We start from the raw sequence: 12,303 nt of genomic DNA, 5'->3' as shown, positions 1-12,303 counted from the left end.
TTTTTGTAGGTACCCATGAGCTCTACTTCAGAAAAAAGTTTCATTGAAATATATTCACTATTGTAGGAGTTATGGTCGTTTGAAGTTTTGACCATTTTTATGCTGTTTTTCTCATTTTGAGGGGTCAAGGACCTACTTTTCGAATATTTTTGCAATTTGTACATATTCTCCATCAAAATACGCGTAGTTTGCGTTTTTAAACATTAAAATCGTCCAATCCGTTCAGAAGTTATGACGTTTTAAAGATTCGCATGAAAATTCGGGCAGACATTTCTGGCCAGAAATTATATTTTCGGTAAGGAATTTTTTTCTCGAAACTGAGTAGGATTTCGGGGGTATGTTTGTTGACCAAAAATACTTGCAATTGACCCCTGCAATTAAAAATAATTTTTCCAAGACGATTCGAAAGTCTTTTTTTTCACCGAAAACTTTCAGCACTTACTCGAATGTTTTTCTCGAAAGTGGGTAGGATTTCGAAAGTATGTGTATTCACCAAAAATGATTGTAATTGACCCCCGCAACCGAAAATAATTTTTCCAGAACGATTTGAAATTTTTGAATTTAATTGTTAATAACTTTTTAACGAAGCCTCCATCAACAAATCGGTATTCTTGATTTTCGTCTTATTTTGGCCTCTAGAATCCTCTATTAAAATTTTTCCCAAGGGTGGCCGAACACCCTGTATATTTTTGGGAGACGCGAGGAAATAGATCGATCTTACAGAGAAGGAATATACCAATTTGCAATTAGTGGTTCCGTACAAAGATATCGGATCCGTTATAATTCCTCTACCGTGTAAACTATGCGCTTGTAAGCGAACAATTGTGAGTTTTATGCGATATCGACATTCCTATTCGGTGAGATACCGATCTAACAAATTCACGTCGGATTCTTTCGACAAGGATCTGGTATTTCTCGTTGCGGAGGGACCAGATAGATGCATTCTTCAGGCGTGGTAACAGTATTGTATAACAGTTTCAAGGTTAATGGCTTAACGATAGTCCTCCAGACGGTCCTAACGAGAAAATTGATATCGTTGGGGGAAAAACATTTAATTTAAATCCTGTGTAAAACCGATGGAAAGTTTTCGTCGTGGTCGTAACGTTTTGGAGAAGAACTCGCGTTTGTCGGCGAGGCTGGTAAAAGGGAGAAACAGAGGTCCGATTTTCATCGGGAACCAGAAAGGCGAGACGTTTCCCGTGGGAAGGGAACGATGACAGGGAGGCGAATCGCCGGCTGTCGGGCGAAACTCGCGCAATTTTTATGCCGCCCCGTAAAATGGAAATGCCATCGGGCATTTCGCGCACCCCGTATCAAGTACAAGGGAACCCTTGTATCGTTCGAGCGGGGAAAAGAACGACAGAGGTGAAAAGGGGAAAAAAACCGGAACCCTTCTCGGGAAGAATTCCGCGAACGAGAAACCTCGAGGAAGGCTACGGGAGCGTGGAAAAAATGTCGTCGCGGAATCCACCTCCTCGTTCGAGCCAGAATTCGCGAGCGCGTCGGGAGAACGCTACAATCTCCCTCAGCCCCCGTTCGATCGCGGAATTATTTAAGAATAATTCGGGCAAAGTTTAGGAAAAATCGCGACGCGAATACTGGCACGCCAGAAATCTATCTCGACGATGCCGGGTGACCTTCTGGCCCCACGGGCTATCGTTTCGTTCGTCGAAGATCACCGGATATGTTTAAACACGAGATTCGCTCGCTAAAATACCGTTTCATGGGATTTTAGGAGAACATTGGTATAAAATGGTCGATCTGGGAATTGTGAGTATCTCGTACGATCTATTTTTCAAATTAATTTTCGTCTTCTTACGTTCAAAGTCAGATATTCGGTTGGCTCGTATCGATAATTTTGAAAATTGAGTAATCTTGCTGTATTTTCTAAGACACTCGAGTGGTTATTAAATAAATTTCGAGCAAGATAGACCAGCGAATTTGCGAGTGGTTTAACAAACTCTGGCCAAACAACTCTTGATCGGTCCCCAAGTGTGGCGCGGAGAAGAAACGGGGCCGAGAAAAGCTCGATTCGCTGGCGGCCGAAACGCGATAATGCGTTCGTCAGCTAATTAAAGTGCGAGATAAGAGAAAACTGCGGCGGAATTGGACGCGTCACCGAACGATTTCGCGTGTTTTTCTCGTTATCACGGATTTTTCCACTCTTAAAAATATTTCCCTTCCCACGATAACGGGCACGGCGGCCGATTATTCGGCGCTAACACGGTTTCGACGAAAACACGTTCGGCGAGCGTCCCAGGAATTGGACGGGGACCACGAGCGCGTAATCGCGGATTTTTGTCGAAAACCGTCTGAAAAACCGATCGGTGGTGCGCGTCGTCGCGTATTTTTTTCGCGACGCGGAGCCGATCGATCGGCTGAAAAACAACGATATCGCGCAGCTTTATCGCTCTCTTACGAAAAGCTTGAACGGCACGATTTTTCCCGACGCGACGGCTGTCACGCGTGCCCGTGTTCGTAAGGCTCGAACGACGCGACGCTCGACGCCTTCCGCGAAAAAAGAAGAAAATAACCGACGTGTCGACTGCGCCGATAACGCGGCCCTCGCAAACAAACTCGTTCAAGGCCAGGGTTCGAGAGTGCTTCAAATATTTTTCGCGACTCGCGTAACCCTGAGAATCGCGAACGAGTGGCCGATAAATCATCGGCTACCACGGATTTAGCTTCGAAACCACCGATCCGATGGCTCACGTGTCTCCGATCCGATATCGCACCAACGACGCACTTAATTCCGTTTAACTTATTTATTTACTGTCCTCGAATTAACCCCCTGGTGACATTACTCTACGTTCCCACGAAAATTGCAGATGACGTTAAAATGTTTCTTAATATTAAATCTCCCGATGATGCAATCAGACTGCAGCAAGACGTTACAAATCTCAACAACTTGGTGCGAGACCAATCATTTGAGTTTAAATATACAGAAATGTAAAGTTCTGCGTTCTCATCGTAAGAATACCCCCGTTATACACCTACTAGCATAAGAGATCTTGTAATTATATCCATATTCCAACGTTCAAACGACATTGTACATACAATAATTGTATTAATCGTATCCTTGTCCAAGCTAACCAGATTAGCCAGCATCTTGACTTCTTTAGCGGTTCTCTGTATTCCTTTAAAATACATGTTACTAGTGTTGTACGCACTTCATCGTATAACATACGCAATTAATGAGGCATTTGCACATATTATGTAACAGTATTATATCAAAGGGTGTAATAACCCGTAAATAAATATATAAGTAAAATATCAGCAAAATCGTTGTGGATCCCCATTTTAAAAAATAAAGTCACACTCGTGACTCGAAACGTAGGTCAATTTAAAAAAGTACAAATAAATTTTCGGGGTTTAGGAAGAGACGAAAAACGTGTGCAATATTGCAGATCGCCAGGTCGAGATTTCACACGGGACAAAGTCCTTTGGTGGAAAAGGGCGAATCAGAGGTTTCTCTGGGTCGCTCGAATTAAACGTTAACCGCCTTAATAATAATCTTTTCGGCGCGTTGTCGGCGAGCATCGCCGCTGAGAGCAGATTTCTCGGGAATTTATTTGCCCGACGAGATACTTTCTCGGGATTTGCCTGCACCCACACACCAGGGATTTTCGCGAGCGCGCAATAGACATTTTCAGATAGCGTAATTATTTTGATAAGGCTTATCGTGAATGAACGAGCGGCCCTCCCGCGTCATCCAACACCGCGGCCAGATAAAGCTTGTTTTCAACAAACTAATCTTTTTCTTTCTGCTCGGCGATGGTGCGAGAAAAATCCCTATCTCGCCACGGCTTTCGAGTCTCTTTGGTGGCTCTCTCGCGTCGCCGATCAGCCTTGCGACCATCCAGCTTGCGAGCTTTCGAGTTTAAAGTTCGTTTCCGATAGTCGAAGGCGGTTGGATCGTACGACTTTGTTCCACGCTGAAAAGGGGAACATTTATCGTTGCCGAAACTGGATAAAAATTCCGCCTCGAATCGATAAAAATCTTCTTTATCTCTATATAGTGATCCGTTCGAATAAAAGAGTTATTTATAAAGGAATAAAAAAAGACGATTTCGACATCTAATGAAAGCGTTGCCCAACGCTGGACGACGCGATCGCAGGTGCGAAGGGAACGCTTATCGCGGCGTTGGAAACGTTCGACGTTTTCGCATCGATGTTACATTTTGATCTATTTGTTCGAAGAAAGTACAAGAAGTACACTGAACGCTGCAAATAATATTTTTAAACGTTATAAAAATAGATATTTAATAATTCTTTATAGAAATCAATATGGCGACTACAGATTTTAATCGACTCGTTGACTCAACGTTTCGAACTATCGTATAAAAGAAATTGTCGTATAAGATAACGAAAGTCGTTTGCTGGTAAAGTTATGGCAACTGGCATCGTGCAGTAATCGGTGCACCGATACAATTTGGTCCCCCGATAATAAAAGATATCAGATCCTCGTCGGAAGATTGCAGTAAAAAAATTGTGTCTTAAGCCTCAAACCGGATGGGAATACCGATACCTCGATATAATTACGATTACGATTCTCTCTCACAGTACCAATTATGCTTTCGACGATACCTCGAGTAGAATGTTATCAAATTTCTTCGCGAGTTCACCGCATTTATTTAAATGTAAACTAAACTCGATCTCATTAGCGCAATTCAATCCGGTAATCTAATGTTAATTCACTTCCTCCGCGTAACCTGATTTTTATGCATATTTCTTATTCCTCTTTCTCCCTTTTGTTTCGCGTACGATTTCCTACGTTTTACGCATACTTATTTTTCCCTATCTACACTGCACAATATACACCGTGGCTTAAAAATATAGCATTTTTCTAACCTCGAAATAAATTATCATTTTCTCGTTTTCTGTTTGGTCCCCGATGGGTTAATCGTTTAACGAGCGTCATTTACAAATTACAATCTATTGCTAAATGTTCAAAAGCTTGTTTACGAATCAAATGATTCTCATTCGTCGTTTGAGAAGTGGCCTGATTTCGACTTGGTCCGTATTCTCGGCGGAAGTTCAAAATGGCGTCGATTGTCTGTTTGGCAGGAAAGTCGGAGCGGAAAAGAAGCGGCTCGTACCGTATCATTCGATTCCTGTTACCCGTTTCCCCAATCAGCGATCTCCCGACGAGTTATTTTCACAAATTACTTCGATTACAATATAATTCCTACGGTAGACGGAAGGAGCGAGACTTTTAACGGAATCGCGGCGGAATGGAAGTGAGAAATTGCGCGGACCGCGAGAATAAACGAACGCACGTCCGCGTACGCATAAAGCGCCACGCATACGTAACTCGACGAGTCGGGCAACGTCTCATTTGCCGGCAGTTCAAGACTTTCTCATTGCGGGGTGCTTTTATTAGCGGGTATCCGTCTCGTTTCTTCTTTCCGCGTTCCTACGGACGCCTTGCTCTTTCGTTTTGCCGTTTTCTCGCGCATCCGCCGATGCGAGAACCTTCCGCTATCTACGATCTAACTTGGCCGATCCGACCAACGGTCGAGGGGACACAACGCGAACCTAACGCGTTAATTGCCGGACGAACCTTACCGTACCTTTAACCCCCGTCTATACGCAACCCTCTCCCACCGTTTCCACATTTTACCCCTCCTCTAACTCCATTATCTTCGTCTTTCGAGTTTCGTTCCATCGATAAGACCTTGGCTTTACTACGCACACGACTATTTTGCTGGAAATTTTTGTTTACTGTATTGAAATTGTAGTGTTACGTCTTTATTATAAGCGTGAAGATATATCTCAGAGGTCCGTTCAGTATGAGATTGATTTCTAAACTGTGCCGTTTACCCGCAGAAGAAAGATGAGGGTGAAACGCAGTTCGCCCTAGCGACGAACTCTTATCTTTGTATAATAAACACCATGAGTTCGTAGATAGGAAAGAAACTCTAGACATACATATCGTTACTGGAGATGATTTTTGAAATTCAACATATTGAAATTCACCTTTCGATTTATATTTCGTTATTATAATTGTTTTCAGCAGCCAAGCAGAGTTTGAAGTCGAAGCAAGAAATGGTGGTGTTCGTCCTCCGAGAGAACGCAAAGAAGAGGATGGTGGGTCGCGACTAAAAGTTTCTAGTTTAGGACGACACGATATTTCTTGAGTACGTACGAACCGTATAAAATCGTAGTCGAAGTAGAAACGGCGCAAAGGAAACGGGTCACGGCGTCGGCGTTCGTTACGATTTACGTAATTTATCTGGCGCACGCCGTTCGCGGGAGCGGCGCGTAAAAATGCTATCGGAATTAATTTAATTAACGGGCCGGGTCTCTGGAGATCCATCCCCGGGACAGGGTCGCTTTTAGCCGTGAACGAGAGAGACGCGCGGAGACTGAGCAATTTTCGTCCAAGATTTCAGCGTCGCGTCGGCCAGGGAGAAACAAACGGCTTATCTGGCCGACGAGCGAGGAGGATCCGTCTTTAAAGGAGGATCCGGAGAGGAGACGGCGTGCCGCGTCGGCGAAACGCGTCGACGTTTTAATTGAAACTTCAAAAACAATGCGACGACGAATTTCCTGTCCCCGTCCGCGGCCAACGGATCCCAGAATCCCCCCAATAATTTCGTCCATCCCGGCAAACCCCGGGGAAGGATTAAGGCGGACGCGGCAGGAGCGATGGGGAGGGTAGCCTCCGTAGCGTTATTAAATCGCCAAAGACGATCTTTCTGGCGCGGGGGACAAAAGAACCATCGACGAGGAACAAACAACGCGGTCTACCGGGGAAAAAGAAAATTTCCCGAAAGTTCCGCTTGCAAATTCAGCCTGTAAGATAGTTTATTGCTGCCATGAACTTTGTATCGGTGATATAATACTCGATGAGATCGAATTTAAACAGAAATTTTCACTAGGTTTGCACGGTGATTGGAAATATCCAATCGTTTAACCGACTACGATGACGAATCTAACTAGTTGTTTATGACAAGTTTCGCGGTAACGAGGTAATAATTTCGCCCCGAAGGCTAATATATTAAAATCGACACAGTTTCACGGTAGCAAGATATTCTCGAAACGAATTTGTTTTGGCAGCGAAACGGTTGAATACCCTTTGAAATAAACTGTGAGTTTTCGTATTATCGCGAGTGTACATCCGTTCCAACCCTCCGCGCGTCCAAGTTTCGTGCTTCCTTTGCCAGTGCATCCGCGTTTTACTATAATTCCGTTTCACCTGATGTGCGAAATTCCTCAACCTATATTTCGTTTCAACGTTCCATGCTTTTAATTCCGTTTAATCTAATTTACTTATTACCTACTCTGATTACTTCTAATTACGAATTCTGTGAATGGTTCCCGACAGGGAGGATTTAGCTCTTATTTTATCGTAAGAATGTGTACAGCTTCTTAATCTCGCCTCGTCTCTTGCATACTTAACTTCTAATGGTGAAATATACCTGTTATGTTTACTTCCACTTGCGTCTCTTTTCGACTTTCTCTACGTAAGAAATTGCCATTTAAAAGGAGTACTTTGCTTGCTCCACCTATCCCCACCAGATTTCGGCCAATAGGGATGCGTGTCTGAATAGGGGGCACCAATCAGACCCGCATTCCTTTCACTAGCCAATTTCTCGCGAACGCACTGTACACCAAACGTCGACAGCTATACTATTTTTTGCAAAAAGAGCGAGAGGGGGATGAAAAACTAGGATAGCAGTTTCGTTGGTCTTGCACCGCGAAAAGGTTAATTTCAGCATCAACGGAGAGCGTAAGAGAGGGGGTAAAAAGAGTTTGGGGCAAAAGCGCGTCTTCGGCGGCTAGTTCAATTTCAGGACGAATCCCCCGTCTCCTTCGGTCCTTGTCTTACCAGGGTGCTTCGTAGGGGTCCGGAGGGCGAGCTCCTCGTCTCACCGGAGGAGTTTCGCGAGCGTAATAGGGAAGGGTGCCCAGGGGGGTTCTGTCCATCCTTTGTATCGCCGAGCAATCACGACCTACCCCACGAGTACGTATACGAACCGTTATACGCGAATATATACGCGCGCATCGTCCCTTATCCTCTCCCTTTCCGCTCTCCTGGCCTCCCTTCGCGAACCGGGACGAACACACCCCCGACCGCCGGTGAACTCCTCTCCCGCTCCCGGTCTCGCGGCCATCACCCTGCACATCCACGTCATTTCGCGCTCTGTGGGGTTGCAAATGCATCCGCGATGACTGCCGCGTACTCCCGGAATGACTGATGAACTGCAACGGGCTTCCTTCTGCCTTATAGGCGTGTACAGGACGTTTCAATTACGCGGCAGGCGACCCGGCGTGCCACCCCTCGCGGCCCCTCGTCGTCCCTCTTTCATATTTCGCGACTTCTTCCTCGCTTTTCCTACGTTTACGGCCTCGAATGAGACGCCGAGGCGCATCTCGCCCCGGCGAGAGTGGCCGATGAAGCGTCCAAAGGGAAGACACGACCGAGAGGCGCGCGGCGAGGCCGCGAGCGAGGAAAACCCAAGCCGAGAGAGGAATTTATTACGTCCTCGGGCGAACTGCCCCCTCGGTACAATATGTTACAAGTACGGGAAATGAAAAAAAAAGAAGAACAGAGAGAGAGAGAGAGGAGGAGGAGGAACGCGAGGCGAGCTCTCGGGTAATTAGATAAAGCTCGACGCAAGTTCGCTCGCTCGTGCCCGGAATTACAGACTATGCCGTCCAGGAGATTATTTGTTTCAAAGGCGCGGGATTATCCGCGTTCCGATGCACCGAAATTTAATTAACTCGGTCAAGTTTTTAACTAATTAATCGCGAGTCGCCATTTCCTTTCGGGCAAATCTAGTAGCGTTGGATCGAGCGAATCGAAGCTACCGAACTGGATATATTAGTTTTCTTCGATAGTTTTTGGTAATCGCTTTCCGAACGTCGAACAGGAGGAGCTTATCGAACGACTTAACGCGTTTGTAATAAGTCGTTCGACGAGGACAGCCAGAACGGTGGCAGTGAAAAGGATTAATTAGCGCGTTCTCGGTGCTGGGAGTCGGCAATCAGGGGCGGCGAAAAATCCACGAAACGCCGACAGCTCGGATAGAAGGAGCCGCGTAATTAACGACGCTCGAGTCTCAAGGTGGCTGTTTGATCCGCGGATATCTAGGCGGGCGGAAGGTATTCTTTCGTCCCTTATCCGGAATCTAAATTATTCCCCGGTTATCTGAACGGGCGAGCGAAATCATGGCGACGCGCAGAGGAGCGCCGATGAAAAGTTTCAACGGTTTCGCACACCTGCCGGGGCAGGTAAGCGTTGCCCTTGGACGGGGCAGAATTACTCGAGCACGCTCGCGCATTAATTGGCCGACGGGTTAACGATCGTCTGCCTACCCTGCTTTTCGAAAGAGTTTCGGACTGGCTGGCGGCCTCCGTGCACCGAGACACCGACGGAGATCTATCAAATTCTCCGGTGCGACATCGGAAAACGACGCGAAACCAGTTTGGTCGGTTCGAATGACCGGGTTGGTTTGCAGTCGAGGCAGAAGCGAGGAGCGATCACCGCCAGAGAGAAAAATAAACGAGCGAAGCGAGGACTTCGAATAGGCTCGAGGAACTGACCTACCGTCCACCGCCGATGCCACCGCTCTAATACTCCCCTATAATTTCTTTCAGCGAGCACGCGTTTCGTCCTTTTCAGATAATTATTATAAATCTGCTCCGCAGGAACGCCGGGCTGTCTTGTCTTCCGTCCAGGAAGCGGGACGTCGCAGCCTATCATTGCTCTAATCGGCCAGCTACTACGCGCAAAAGGAACGAGATAACCTGAGACTCGGGGAATTTTGCAACAACCTTTTTTCTTTGATCCATCCACAAAATAAACGCGAAAATCAGGTTGGAGGAGTCGCGAACTCGGTGCAAACTTGCACAACTTGTTATATGGGGAATCTCATGGTCTGGATCCTTTTTCCAAAATGGAATGTCGATGGTATCGTTAGGAAAACAGTAACGACGCCTAACGATGTAATTAGAAAAGGAATTCCGCGGATGGAACATAGGATCTTTGTTTTGTCAATAAACATTGCTGCTCTTCGCCTTGTCCAGAGTGATAAAGAAAACGTAACAGAGATTTACTAGCGTAATATACGTTTATCTCGTACCGTATCGAAGCGCGTACTCGTAGAACGCAACGAGGAAGTCGTTTCGACTAAAAATTTGAACAGGAAGACCCGGGCCCGTTCTCGAGCGTCTAATAACCGAGGATTCGCGAGACTGTTGGCGCAGAGTCCGGGGTCCGACTTTGTCTCAGGCTCGAAGAGCCGAAGACGGATGCGCGGACACAGAGCGTGCGTGTAAACGGGTTTGAAATCATTGAGAACGGCAGGCCGGTCCGGTCGTCGTCCGACAAAAAGTAGGAGAGCTCACGCACGGCTGTTCGTCGGCCGTGATGAGAAGACAGCCGATAGAAATAAACGAGGAGAGGACAGGATCGTGGAAAGGCCGGAGCGAGACGGCCGAACCGCACCGGAGATCATGCGCGTCCGCGTGAAAAATTTTGTCGACGCGGGACACGCAGTATCGCATGAAGAACACCCATTTTCTACACGAACGATCCCTCTGCCCTACGGAGCCTCCATTTTTTCCTGCGACCCGCGAACATCCTTACGAATCGTAAAAATCAAACGAGTTTTTTCCCCTCCCCCCCACCTCTCCCCCGCGTTCGATTGAGACGTCACGGTGACATCGTTTTCCGTCGGTGCATCGCGACGTGCAGCCTCCGCGGACAAAGAAGACGAACCGCCGCGATTTAGGCACCAGCGGTCGATCCCGTCGTCGGGAAATGTACGCGAGGTTGCTCGATCCTCGGAAAAAGGAAAGAAAACGAGCACGAGGAGGGAGGTTCGTTCCTGTCGTGAGAACACGACGTCGTCCGTTAATGGCGGCATTATAAACCGTTCCTCGCGTGCATCGGTAAAGAGGTTGAATGCAAGAAGGGGAACGATGCAGGCTGGGAGGGGAGGCGGGTGCCCGATCAGCGGAGATGCATGCGAAAAAAGGTGAAATTACGTAAACATCTTGCAAACGACGATTACCACACACTGGGACTAGCTCGGCGTTCACCTCTGTTCGAAGCACCTGAAAGAGACCGCCATGGCTCTAGGTGCACGTAATCATACAACCATCCTCAGCCTCCTCTGTGTTGTACCTGCTCGATTCGCGACCTCTCACAGGATCCACGTACTCCTCGGGATCTATATCCTTCTTATTATTAAACAATCGTTATACTTACACTCGCTAGAAAACATTATTGTCCGTAAAAGAAAGGTAATTTGTAACGTTATACGATACAAATTAACCTGTTGGCGCGCAATGACGAGTCTGACTCGTCACCAGTCTTATATGTATATTAAAATCAACACATTTTTATGTTCTCAAAGTATTCGTAAAACAAACCTATTTTTCGTTGTAGCCATTTCTTGTATGAACAAATTTAAATGAAATTAAATAGTATATCTACACATGAAAAATTATTTGGAATTGAATCGTACGTCAAGGAGTTAAAGTATCGCTAGCCACGAGTTCTACGAATGGCGGACGAATAATGTACGTCGATTAATTTTGTAAAAAAAAGCACTGTCCGTTAAATTGTATTATTTAGTAATAACAATAATAACGAGGACAAGAGTAAAATATGGCGCGAGTAACGCGACTAACATTAGCTTGTCGAGAGCTAAATAAGAGACGACGAATAATTGGAGCATCGAACAACTCGATTGGCAAACGAACGAATTAATTTAATGTTGCATCGCGATGGAACGAAAAGGGCGATATATCGTATCGTTTAGGAAAAATGTCGGGAGGATCGTGAAAACGGATCGGCCGGTCGCGGAAATTGGACCAATCGTTGCGAAATGTAGCCGATACGCGTCGAGGTCGCCGTAGTAGTTTGCATGCAATAAATATTAATGCGCCGCGCTCGGCCGCGCAAATATTTGCGATCGACGAGCGCGTTCGGACGACGATAATTGGTCTAATGAATGCGCGGCGAAATTCCATCTCGAGGAGGGCCGAGGAAGTCGCGGGGCGACAAGGAAGGTCAAAGACGACGACGACGAGAACTTTTTGTCATTCGTCAGAAACCTTGTCTGCGAGGCGCGCATATTTATTGGCACGGAAGTGATTCGATCGATGATTTGCTCACTCGGTGAAAAAAAAATAAAACGCGTAAGAATATCCTCGAAACGACAGAAGCCGGTAGTTTACGAGCGTCGTTGATTGGCCGGTTACGAATCGCGTCGATAATTGATCGACACTGCGGATCGACGAAGAGACCGAGCACCGAATCGGCCCGCCATTCACGGTGGCCATTTT

The sequence above is a fragment of the Colletes latitarsis genome, chromosome 10 (genome assembly GCF_051014445.1).
Source record: "Colletes latitarsis isolate SP2378_abdomen chromosome 10, iyColLati1, whole genome shotgun sequence".
Classification (NCBI taxonomy): Eukaryota; Metazoa; Arthropoda; class Insecta; order Hymenoptera; family Colletidae; genus Colletes; species Colletes latitarsis.
Note: the sequence above shows the minus strand (reverse complement) of the source record.